Below are 13936 nucleotides of genomic sequence, written 5' to 3'. Positions count from 1 at the left end.
ACCCATTTGAGAGAGATGATCCTCAGTTACAACTTTTAACATCAATAAAGTCTAACTTCAAATTTCCACTAAAATGTCTTCATGGATACCACCACCTGAATACCAGTAACTACCACAGAACTACAGTGCTCTACTCCTGAGCTGCAGCCCAGCCTTCCTAAGCCATCCAGGTCCTGATCTTGCTCTGGAAATCAAAAGTACTCCATTAAGAACTAAGTAAACATCTTCAGTATCTGTTTACTTTGTAACCTTAGTATATTAAGCACCTTAGGGCACAGGTGAGACAGAGATGCGCGTTAATTCTCTAAAAAAATAATATTACAAACTCAGCTTGGAGGCAGGGGTAGAATCCAGATCTCACAATGCTTGGTTTCCTTCTTTCTGACCTGTCTGTCACCTTTAGCCAATCGTAATCATAATTTTAAAAATAATTGAACACAGGCTGGAGAAATCGGCCGGTGCTTCTGAGCACTACTAGCCTTCCCCCACCAGAGGACCTAGGTTCAGTTCCCAGCTCACAACCATCTATGTAGTTTGAGAGATTCAATGCCCTCTTCTTGCCTGAAGACACCAGACATACTTGCAGGTAAAACACCCATAAACATGACATAAAAATGAATAAAGTGGAGAAAATAATTAAGCAATAAAATACCGGAAGAAATTCTGAGGTGATGACAACGTATTCCGTTCTATTTCTCTGTTCAGTTTTATTCTGTTTGATGTTGGTAGACTATATTTAGAGAATGGAGAAAAGATTTGGGGAGCACGCTAGTACTATTATTGTATGCTGGTCATGTGTTTGCAAACTTAGGGGGAAATGCTGGGACTTTGTTGAATATAAATTATATCTGAAAGAATTAGCTTTTCTGGAGGCTGAAGAAATGACTCAGTCTATAAAGTATTTGCTGAGCAAGCGTGAGGACCTGAGTTCAAATCCCCAACACCCATGTAAAAAAATGTACTATTGCAGTGTATATCTGAAATCCCAGGACTGGAGGTCAGAGACAGGAGGGTCCCAGGGGCCTGCAGGTCATTAGTCCAGTAGAATCAGGAAGCTCCAGGTCCAGTGAGAGACCGTGTCCCCAAATTAATGTGAAGTGTGATTGGGGATTACATCTAACAAAACCTCCGGCATGCACATGCATGTGAACACATGTGCATATGAACATACACATGCATCACATAGCACACACAAACAAAATGGAAAATGCATTCCCCAAGCAATAGCAGACAATTTAGGATCAGTTTTGCCATATTGTAGAGCTCCAGGACAGTTCATCAGTTGATTTTCCTAGAGGGGGAAATGACCAATAGTCGAGGATTTGCACTGCCAGGGACTGGTCTGCCTCTTTCTTCACAGAGGCGCCCCCCACCAACCGCCGGCTGGAGAATCAGATCAGTGTCTTGCTCAGTCATCATCAGAGAGACTTTCTCCTGCAGTAGACGGGAGCAAGTACAGACACCCACCAAGGGACAATGTGCAAAGAGTGAGAAACCTTGACCTCCTCGGTCTGAAAAGGGACTTCTCCATCCAATCCCATCAGAGGTCAGAGGACACCGAAGCAGGGGAGATGCAAAGAGTGTAAGAGCCAACAGGAAGGATAGCAAGGAAAGAAGGCGGCCTTCTGGACACATCAGCACTAACAGGGAATTCACATGGTCTGCAAGGATCTAAGCCAGATGGACCCCAATGCTGACCCACCGCTCCAGCCTGCGTTCAGTTGTCTTTAATGACGATTAATTAAATTATGATTACTATTGGCTAAATGTGACAGACACATCAGAAAGAAGGAATCCAAGTGTTGTGAGATCTGGATTCTATACCTCCTCCAAGTTTAGTTTGTAGCATTATTTTTTAATAAAGAATTAATGTGCAGCTCTGTCACACTTGTGCCCTAAGGTGCTTAAACTAAAAGATCTCTGTAACATTTCCCCGAAAGTTACAATATGCTAAGGTTACAAGGTAAACAAATATTGAAGATGTTTACTTACTTAGTTCTTAGCCAAGTACTTTTGGTCTTCAGAGCAAGTTCAAGGCCTGGATGGTTTAGTAAGGCTGGGCTGCAGCGCAGGAGTAGAGCATTGTGGTTCTGTGGTAGTTATTAATATTCAGGTAGCAGGACATATGGGGACATTTTATTGATATTAAAAGTTGTAACCGAGAATCGCTTTCTCTGAAATGGGTTGAGTATAATTATTTTATAGCTGATGAGAATTTAAATATAGAACCAGTAATTGTAACCCAAAGTTGCACACAGAATATGTTACAGGATGAGTAAGTCTGCAAATCACCTCTAAAGCAACTTTCCTGTGTGTTTGTTTTGCAAACTCTATTTACCAATGCCTAAGCATTTGGAGAAAACGTTGACACTGTGAGAATATTCACTTTGCTCATGCTATAAGATTTGGTAGAAATTCAACCAACACAAAAAGACCCAGATCGCACTAGAGAACAAAACCCAGGCAACAGGCAGTTCCCGTACTACATGGTGTATCTTCTCAGAGAAATTATTCCTCTTCATTATTTTTTCTGAGACAGAATGTTGCCGTGCAGTTCAGACTGGCCCCAACCTCACAATCTTCCTGTCTCAGACTCTCCAATGCTGGACTTACGGACTTTCAAAAACCATGCCTAATTCTACTCTTCTCATTTTGACCATTAAGTCTATGCAATCCCATTCCACTCCCACCACCCCGGACTCCACCGAGATGCACCCCTGCATCTGTCTCACTCATTCAGGGTGCATCCTACTATGACCTTTGTCTCCCAGCTGCCACACAGACGCTGCAGCATCTCAAGGGAGCATCTGCCTCACGTTGCTCTTGGTTATTTCCAGTGGCTGAGCGTTCATCCTTCGTCTGTGGCCAGTGCTCAGAATTCTATCATATAGGCAGCATTAGTATCACTTATACCACAGTTTCAAATCCTCACACATCTCATCCGAATTATATCCTCCGTTTATGTTGATCTCTACTTGCCCTTCAAAAATGAAAGCAGTTAGCAAATGTATAAGACATGTCGTGATTCAATGAGTTTGCCTCAGGACACTCGTTACCACCGGCCTTAATTCTTGGCTCATTTATGCTGGTTTTACAAATCTGCAGAGGAAGCGCCAGATTATGTAGATGCTAGGATGCAGGTTCCTCAGCTGCTAAATGAATACAGATAAGGAGAGAGATAGATGTAAGTCAAGGAGACCCAGTAATATGCATATGCCAAGTGCTTCCAAAAGCTCAATGCCCAACAGCTGTCTTCATTATTCTGACAAGAGTCATCAGAACATAGGATCGTAGATGATGGTGGACTAATTTGGACATCAGAGACAGGAAAACGTAGATGAGCTGCAGTATGGCTAATAACTGAGGGTACTGGGAGTCGTATTTAGCTTGCAGTATAAACTGAATAACAATGACTACTCAAAACCAAACGTCATCTTCATGATAGTGAGAAATGTAGCAAGAAGGTGGAAACCCAGCGTGCTGATAGGACAGGACTGTGTTGACAAACGTGCTTGCACTTACTCTGACTAGCTGGTTTTGTTTCTATAGTTCCCAGGTAGAACCTAAAGGCTTTCTACCAGCAATTATCATAGGTTGTGTGAGGCATTCACAGTTAGGAACATTATCCGGATTGAATGGTCAGTTTTGGGAGAAAAAAATAATAAAAGTTTTAATTTTTTTTTACACAATACAGAACCTGTTCATTTAGAAGATAATTCAAAAATGTTGAAGATATAGTATTAACGACCTAATTTCTGGGCTTGCTTGCATTATGCAATTACTCTGTCAGCTCCTATATTGCATTTAATCATAAGGAAATTGGACATAGTACTACCTGAGGACCCAGCTATACCACTCCTGGGCATATACGCAAAAGATGCTCCGACATACAACAAGGACACGTGTTCTACTATGTTCATAGCAGCCTTATTTATAAGAGGCAGAAGCTGGAAAGAACTCAGATGCCCTTCAACAGAGAAATGGGTATAGAAAATGTGGTACATTTACACAATGGACTACTACTCAGCTATCAAAAACAATGACTTTATGAAATTTATAGGCAAATGGATCTAGAAAATATCATTCTGAGTGAGGTAACTCAAACACACACACACACACACACACACACACACACACACACACACACACGCCACATGATATGCACTCACTGATAAGTGGATATTAGCCCAAAAGCTTGGATTACCCAAGATACAATCCAAAGTCCACATTAAACTCAAAAAGAAGAATGACCAAAGTGGGGATGCTTCAGTCCTTCTTAGAAGGGGGAACGAAAATATTCACAGGAAGAAGTATGGAGAAAAAGTTTGGAGTAGAGACTGAAGGAAAGGCCACCAGAGACTGCCCCACCTGGGGATTCATCTCATATACAGTCACCAAACTCAGACAATATTGCTGATACCAAGAAGTACAAGCTGACAGGAGCCTGATATAGCTGTCTCCTGAGAGGCTCTGCCAGAGCATGACAAGTACAGAGGCAGATGCTCCAAGCCAACCATTGAACTGAGAACAGGGTCCCCAATGGAGGAGTTAGAGAAAGGATTGAAGGAGCTGAGGGGGCTTGCAACCCCATAAGAACAACAATACCAACCAACCAGACCTCTCAGGGACTAAACCACCATCCAAAGAGTCTACATGGACAGACCCATGGCTCCAGTAACATATGTAGCAGAGGATGGCCTTGTTGGGCATCAATGGTAGGACTAACCCTTGGTCCTGCCAAAGGCTCTATACCGCAATGTAGGGGAATGTCAGGGTCGGGAGGTGGAAAGGGGTGGGTTGATAGGTGGGAGGAGGAACAACCTCATAGAAGCAGGGGAAGGGGGGATGGGATAGGGAGTTTGTGGATGGGAAACCGGGAAAGGGGATGACATTTGAAATGTAAATTTTAAAAAATCCAATAAAAAAAGAATTTAATCATAAGGAAGATAGCTAATTTTTTTAAAAAAACAAGTATGTTTGTATTTAGGCAGTGAATGCAAATTATTTAATAAGCTACTGTTGAATTCTTAAGTCTTTATTTAGGAATAAGGTGCTAAATGTTCACTCTGTCTGGTGGGTGAGTTTTCTCAGTAGAACCCAGGAAATCTTACAGGCAACAGATAAATTTCCCCTGCCCTTGTGAAGGTGTCAAGGCTAAGTCAAGCACTGACATTCCCTGCTTCCACTGAATTATTCACCATGTTGCCATCCAACTGACAATTCTGTCTTCCCTCCGGAAGATAAGTTCATTTTTATGTCCCATAAAAGATTCATAATAAGGCATTCGTGTAATCTGTGACATTGTGTCGTGTAATAAATCTGTGACGTGTCATTTTATTTTTAAGATTCTCTTAATACACAAATCCTATAATAGACTGTTTCTAACAACCGTAGTAAGCTATGCTGGTGGTATCCTATAATCCTAGCATTTAGGAGGCAGAGGCAAGAGCATGTCCACTTCCAGACCAGCCTTTGCTGTAGTGAGACCCTGTCTCAATTACCCTAAAGCACCCAAATCCCTTTGATTGTCCACATAGTGAAGCTTTACACAAAGCCGTGCCTGTTTGTCTCTTCCCCACTCAGTCTCTTTCAGGTGGCTGGTGTCCTTTCACCCCGTGTTCCTGTAGCCTGGACATCTATTTCATGGCTTCCTAGACCTCTTTGTTATCTATTCCTTGACAAGAGAAATTTGCTAAAGGACAGAGAAGCATGTGTACCAAGTCCTCTCAAAGTCAAATGTGTTATTAAAAGGGCGAAGGTGGCTGGGAAGATGGCTCAGTCAGTAAAGTGCTTGCCACAAAGACATGGAGACTTAAGTTTGGAGACTCAGCATCTGTATAAAAATCCAGGTGCAGCAGTGCACACCTGTAATCCCAAAGTGGGGTTGCAGACATAGGAGGAGCCCTGGGGGTTGCTGACAAATAGTCTAGGCTAACCATCAAGTTCCAGATTCAGTAAGGGGCCCTGTCATAAAAGGAAACACCCCCCCCCAATAAAACCAGCACCTAAGGTGGAAAATGAGGAAGATACTGAACAACAGTTTCTGACTTCCACATGCATATGCTTGTATGTATACAATTACCTGGACACACATATATACACATGTAAACATGTAAACACATTTATGTCACCCACTCAAAGACACATCTGTACAAAACATAATAAAAGAGGTATTTATGTCTAGATCCAGGCCAAATTATGAGAGGCATGCTAGAAACAATCAGGACTATGGATTGAAGAATATGGAAAAAGTCAGGAATACGGAAGATGAAGAGTGCTCTATTAGACAGTAAAGAAACCACTGCGATCAAACCAAAGCAAACCGGGACTTCATTTCCAGCAAATGGAAGGATAAAACATACACTGACTCAGTTGGGTGACTTAAATTGGCCTTCAGGCTGCAGAACTTGAAAATAAAAGGAGGCAGAATCCAGTTTTTTACATATGAGCAACGTTTTTCTTTCTTGTCTGGATTTGGTTGTTTATGCCTATGATCCCAGCACTGGGACAGTGGAGACAGATAGATGGGAGACAGAATTGCTGGGCTTCATAGTAAGTCCCAGGCCAGCCCGGGACACAGAGTGAGAACCTGTTTGAAGAAACAGACAGACAGACAGACAGACAAAACACTGTGGAAAATCTTATCATCATATACTGTACATGAATTTTGATGTTGCCATATGTGCATAGAAAGTACCCTAAGCATGGCTCAGTGTCCTCACTAATCCTTTCTCCCCATCCCTAGACCAACTCTTTTTCTTGAGAAATGATCTGGTTCTATAGCCCTAGTTGACCTTGACATCGCCATCCTTCTGCCTCAGACTCTAGAGTACTGGGACTGTAGGCATGGAACACACACCCAGCTTCCCACATCTTCTCTTTCCTAATTTAAGGAGCAGCAATAGAAGAGCAGGAGATTTCTTTTTCTTTCATGGTTAGACGAATCCCCGCCTTCCTCCATCTGATTTTGTTTAGAGACGGGTTGTATTTTCTTGGCTTTGGATGCAGTAGTACAAAGACGCCCTTGGAATAAAGGAAAACTTAGTCTTCGGTAATAAAATTCCTGGCTTAAAATATGCCACCATGGCTGGCTTATCTGTTATTTTAAATGGATCATGGTGCTTAAATATTCTAGCCGCTAAATGAGACAGGTGTCTGCAGATCCTCAGAACAGCCGTATAAAAATAGATCTTGAACTGGAATGTGTCTGTGGTACCCAGAGGCAATCACCATAACAACTGGTGTGAATGGATACGAGAGAGCTCTCTCTAACTTGGCTCTCTAACAAAGGTTCCATTGTTTGGATTGACTCTGAGATTAGAGTCTAGCATTCTAAAATTCATGAGATATCCTCTCTCTTTCTCCCTCCCTCTTCCTCCCTCCCCTTTCCCCTCAGGCAAGGTCCAACTATGGCTAACTTGAGTTTTTCCTGTCTAGGGTTAGAGTGTGCACTACCATGCCCAGTTTACCACAGGGGAACTCTTTCAGCCTGCGGTAAAGAGGGCAAGACAAAAGATCGTGTACCAAGGGATGTACATTTAGTGTCTTTTCTATCAACTCAATGTAATTGACGTGATGAAATTAATTTATTTAACATCAATACGGGTGATGGGTGTTAAGAAGTAAAAGGTGAGTATAAGGGAGCTGGTGAAGACAAGGATGGGATTTACAAGGTTTGTGGGGAGCCGATGGTGATATGAAGACAAAAAGGGGGGGAAAGTTGTTTGGCACCATCACCGAATCCTGAAGCATCCATCATCCTCTGCGATCACCACAGAGAACCAATAAAGCACTACTCGCCTAGTTTTATAGGTGAGAAAGATGCTTCTAAAGGCTTCCCAAGACAAGATAGTTATTAGCTGAACCACTTCCAGAGGCTTGCTTTTCACCACTGTGTTTTGTTTCGTTTCGTTTCTGTCAATCATGGAGTTGTTGGCTTTTTTGAAATACTCTAGAGGCTGGGTGGTGGTAGGACAAACCTTTAATCCCAGCTCTCGGGAGGTGGAGGCGGAGGTGGAGGCGGAGGTGGAGGCGGGGGCGGAGGCGGGGGCGGGGGCGGGGGCGGAGGCGGAGGCGGAGGCGGAGGCGGAGGCGGGGGCGGGGGCGGGGGCGGGGGCGGAGCCGGGGGCGGAGGCGGGGGCGGGTCTTTGACTTCAAAGCTGGCCTGGTCTACTGAGTGAGTTCCAGGACATCCAGGGCTACTGGAAACAGAGAAACCCTGTCTGGAAAAAATAAAATGAAATAAAAACACATAGAACTATAAATACCCTTACATGGGCCATCTGTTGTTATTAGTTTCAGAGAAGTGTGGTTGTAATTGCTGTTAAAAGATATGCTAGATCGTAAAATTATATATAAAGATTTAGACATTGTTTTGTTTAGAGAACACGGTGTCAAAAATAATTAAATCAAAGGATGAAACCTTAGTCTTAGTAAAATTCACTTTGAAGGTGTGAACTGGGGAGGAGGGCAGGAAGCGGCATAGACTGAAGGGGAGATAATGCAGCATCCGTGAAGTAAACAATGCAGTGGAGAAAGAGAATGAAGGACAGCAACAGGACTAATGACCACATCATTGGAAACCGCAGATACAAGGAAGAGACCAGCAATGCAGGGTGTATCGCAATGCAGATAGGGGGATGTTTAAGCTGCAGACAGGAATTGGTACACAGCCTCTACTATTGGCGCTACAAATAAGAAGCAGATAAATAACCACGGACCTAGAAGGGACCAACCACTCACGGACAATACATGCTGCCTTTAAGCTTGACATCATCTGTTGCGGAAAAAGCCATGAGCCAAAGAACAGAATTCTGCTGACTGAGTTGTGTTAAGAACTGTAGTGGAATGTACTCAGGGTCTGGGTAAGAAGGTGTCTCTCTGTGACTCAGTGAAGGAAAAGCGTTATAAACTAGAAGATTAGACTCTATTCGTAAGGAAGATGGGAGGAATCTCACAATCACCTAAAGGAGATTGTGAGAGCTGAAAAGTCTGGAGAAAGAAAAGTGACACAGGAAACCAACAGCCAAAGGTTAGATTTCCACATCCTCCAAGAAAGAAGCCCTGTGGGTAGAAAGGGTGTTCAGCATGCACAGTAAAGATACAATATTCTGTACAACAATATAAGCTAATTGAAAGATGTTGATGAGTCTTGGATCCTTTTGAGAATCTGATGAAAGCTATCTATACTTCTTCCCCCTAAAATTTTATGTTATAATTTTGGAGAATATTCAGATGCCCTGAAGCAAACCAATGGCTCTCTCGAGCAGCCTTTTGTCATCTCCTCAAACAGCTTTATTAGTTTATATTCCATAAGAGGCTCATATTTTATATCCATAACTTATGAATTTTTGTATATTTACTGATTTACACCACCACCACCACCACCACCACCACCACCACCACCACCACCACCACCTCCACCACCACCTAATTTTAGAACATTTCCATTGCCCTAAAAAGAAATCCTAAGTCTATCAACAGTCAGCATCTATTAATATCCCCTGCCTATGTGCAGGGAGTTATTCCTCTCTCTGTCCCTTTATATTTGTAGGACTTCATTTCCAAGACCATTTGCACCATAACAGAATATACTAACAGCCAATTCTTGGGTGTACACAAAGCCATAAGAGAAGTTTACAGAGCATTACTCTTGCCTTTTGAAATGCCCTTGTACCTATTGCATTCCATCACAAAACTTAATGTTGTAACCAGCTGAGGACTTGTAATCTCGGATTGAAAAATGCTATCCTCGAGGTCTACCAAATCAAACCAGCTTGAATCTCAAGTGGGTAACAGAAAGCAGTCCAGGGATCTAACTATCCTAAGACAAATGCCCAGTGGTTGCAGAGGCAGAATTAGAAATTAGCTATCTTTTGTCCGACGACACATCATTATTTTACTTCCTATTTCTATAGCCTAAAAAAAAAGCACGAAAATGTGTTTATAAGAAGTCACAAAAGTTTACTAAGTGACCAGGAGGAAACCAATTTACTGTGTTATTAGCTCTCCATATACTTTTGAGCATTTAACAAGATCATTGCGAATCCCATCGCCTGTCACGCGTAGTTATTGTTTGGAACAGGAGGCGAGGTTGATGGTTCTGGGAATCTGGGAGCATTAAGGGCCCCGGGGTACCAAGTTGCTGTAGAGCACAGCGAAAGGCACCCCTCTTGCAAGGTGACCAATAGAATGCCCTGGAGTCCGAAGTCTGAGGCTAATTACCCTGCCCGTATTAAAGCCAAAGGCAAGGCGCCGTTTCCATGGAGACGTCTCCCATGGCTCTGTTGCGAAGGAACGTCTGGCACCGGCAAAGATGTTTATAATCTTTGTCGTGACGGTGTCCCAAGTGGGATCCCCTTCGTTTGCCTTCACAGTGCCTTCAGATCAGCATCGAATACAGAGATGTACATCGTTGCATAGATCCACATTCTTCTCTGTCTTCTCTGTCAGTTGAAGAATTAGCTCTCCATATACTTCCGAGCATTTAACAAGATCATTGTGACTCCCATCGCCTGTCACTCGTAGTTTTGTTAACAACTGCAAACTGCAGGACAATGGTACGTGCCATTGTCAAGAATTCGGGTTGTAAGCAGATGATCCCTTCCCCCCACCAAGTAATTCAAGGTAACAGAGCATTTTGAAGGAAGCATTCAGTCGCTCCCACACCCACCACAATGACATAGCAGTGGTACCTGGGAAGGCCTGATGGGTGAGGAGCTCTAAGCCTTTAAGATGAAACAAAAGTGTTTTCCATTTACAGAGCGTCCCCGAGACAGCCTCACTCTTAAGTTTGAGACTTGTCTGAGCCTTTGGAAGTCAGCAAATGAATCGCGTGGGGGGATTTCCAGCTCAGACACCTGTTTCTTTGGCAAGAAAATGTGTGGCTCACCAGTTCGCCATGGAAGGCAGTCGTGAGGAGGCATGACGGAGCGGGATCACATTTCAGATTCCAATCCCAGGAGGAACAGCAAGGGAGCTGAGGGCAACTTGGAAAATGTGCTCTGTTTATCTTCTGGTCAGAGGGAAGAACCAGACAGGAGGGCACTAAATGGCATCTAGCTTGAGCTGCTGTGAAGGGACTTGGAGAGTAGGGTGCAGGGAAAGCACTTAAAAGCTCTTATGGGAAACCAAGGAAATCAGAAAAGTAGAAAATACAGGGCTGGAGCAAGGTGGGAAGAAATCGAAACATGAGCTGGGAGAATAAATGAGAGGAATTCGAGAAGACCAGACCAAAATCTCTTTCAAGAAGTGGTAAACACAGTAATTGCATACTGAGAAGTGTGACAGGGCTTTCTTGAAGAGGGTGTGGCAGGCAGGCATGCTCCCAGGAGTGAGGATTTCCTCAAGAGAAATCAAGAGCTGGCTTGAAAGAAAGGAGAGTGGAAGAATGTGATGTAGAGAAAGGGAGATAAGTTTAGGGCAGAGGGGATGCTAACCTGGGAAGAGTCACCATGCATCACAGAGGACTTTAGACACAGGGAGAAGGACTATCCTCCTGAGTAAAAAAGTAAACAAATAGATATAAACAACAATAAATGAATAAATGGAGCTGTGATTCCCTGCCTGCAGATTTGATGTAGCCCTTCGACTCAGTTAGCTTCACTGTAAACTTGACAGCCTAGAGCTATCCAAAAGCAAAGACACAGTTGAGAAATTACCTACATCTGATTGGGCCTGTCTATGAGGGATTAAGTTGATTATTAATTAATGCAGGAAAGCCCAGCCCACTGTGGGTGGCACCATCCCTACTTAAAGTTGTCCGGGGCTATATAGGAAAGCTTAATGGAGCATGAGCCTGGGAGAGAGAGACAGCCCACAGAGCCAGCAGTAACCATTCCTTCATGGTTTCTGCTGTGCTTCTGTGCCTGTGAGCTCATTTGATCAGTCTGAAGTAATGCTGTGTGGAATTGTAGTAAGCAGCCCTATCATGAGTTCCTACTTTCCTTATTAGGACTGAATCCTGAATCATCCCTAATTGATGGACTGTGCCCTGGAAGTGTTAAGAGATGAAACAGGCCCTCTCCTGGTCTGGGTTGCTTTTGGTCAGTGTTTCTATAGCAACAAGAGAAAGCATTTTGTCTCTGCCCAACACTACAGTTGCACAGACGATTTATTCGAAATGCAATGGGCTTGGAAGTTGCTTTGGGCACTTGTTTTCTAGGGAAGACAATCTGACAGATTTGAGGCATAGGAAAGTCGTCATTTCTTTTCTACGTTAACATCTGTGGAGAGCATGTAGCTTAGCCAGAGCCTGCTTAGCATGCCAAGAGTCTGGGTTTGGTTCCCAGCATGGAAAAAAAAAAGAAATTAAATTTAAAAAAGGATAATACCAATTAACTCTCTCATTTGGATGAGAGGTAGGCTGTTATACATAAAGATTCGAGGATTGGAAGTCTCCAAATTATTGTTGCAATGGATATAAAAGGATAGATTTTTAGGCTAAGTGTGAGGCATATCTTATTAAAACGAGGAGAGATGTGTCTATCTGATGCAGCCTTCTGTGACTTGTAGAGAAGCATCCAGATTCTTCCTCTGGGCAAGAGCTTGGTCACGGAAGAAAAGCCTGTGGGAGTTCCTAAGGATTTTATAAGTGCAAGGTGGCAAGGGAACTTATGGGTAACATCCAAAGCCTGAAAAACACTCCCACTTAGCTGGACGGTTTTAGAGTACACTTTTAAACCCAGAAGTCGGGATGAAGAGTCAGGTGAATTTCTGTGAGTTCAAGGTCAGCCTGGTCTACACAGAGAGTTCCAGTACAGCCAGGGCAACACAAAGAAAATACAACAACAACAAAACCAAAACCAACCAACTAAACAAAAAGCCTCCCTTTACTGTGATGGGTTATTTCTCCCTTGCAGATGGACTGAGCCAATTCAAACCAGATTAGATTATGTTAAAGGCAGGTTTATTGGGAAGCTGCTCTCCATCGAGTTTACTGGTCCCAAGGATTGAGGTCAGGGGAGTTGTCATGGGGGATAGGGGGGAGAGAAAGGGTGGAAACAGAGAGAAGAGAAGGAGAGAAGAGAGAGAGAGAGAGAGAGAGAGAGAGAGAGAGAGAGAGAGAGAGAGAAAATGAAATGTCTGGATCATATAGGGTAGAAGCTCTGGATGAAGGACAGCCCTGAGTCTGGGCTGGGATGTTCAGGGTTGGAGGCAGGGTATAAGAGGTAGGGACTAAGGGATACTGAGAGAACTTGGATGCCAGGTCTGCTTTGATATGTAAAATATGCATCTCAGTTCCTTGTCCTGGGTCCAAAACCAAACACTTTGCTAGGGGCCTAGAGAATAAACAGGGTGAACAGTGTGAACCTACGACCTCTACCCACAACCATGAGCTCAGTACCAGAACCCCAGGCCTATCCTACAGTCCCTCAGAGAGAAACACTCCACAGAGCAGAGAGAAGCAACTTGGGTGTCATAGATATTCAACATTATATGAATTACAGGAAAAAAAACATCACCTAGGGCACTTGTCTTAGAGTTACTATTGTGATGAAACACCAGGACCAAAAGTAAGTTAGAGAGGAAAAGGTTAATTTGGTTAATTAGTCCATCATTGAAGGAAGACAAGGCAGTAACTTAAATATGGCAGGAACCTGGAGGCAGAAAATGATACCGAGGCCATGGAAGGCTGTTGCTTACTGGCTTGCTCACCATGGCCTACTCAGCCTATTTTCTTATAGAACCAAGGACCACCAGGCTAGGAATGACACCACCCACAATGGATTGGGACGCCTCTATTTAAGAAAATGTCCTACAGGCTTGCCTACAGCCTGATCTTATGGAATCGTTTTCTGAGTTCTGACTCTCTCCTTTCTGATGACTTTAGTTTGCTTCAAGTTAACATAAAATTGTCCAGCACTTTACTTGATGAAGGAAACATGTTTTACACTATGAAAACAGGTCAGATTATGGTAATTATAGTGTTGTTCCC

This window comes from Rattus norvegicus, chromosome 18 (assembly GCF_036323735.1).
Source record: "Rattus norvegicus strain BN/NHsdMcwi chromosome 18, GRCr8, whole genome shotgun sequence".
Lineage (NCBI taxonomy): Eukaryota > Metazoa > Chordata > Mammalia > Rodentia > Muridae > Rattus > Rattus norvegicus.
This window is presented reverse-complemented; position numbering follows the sequence as displayed.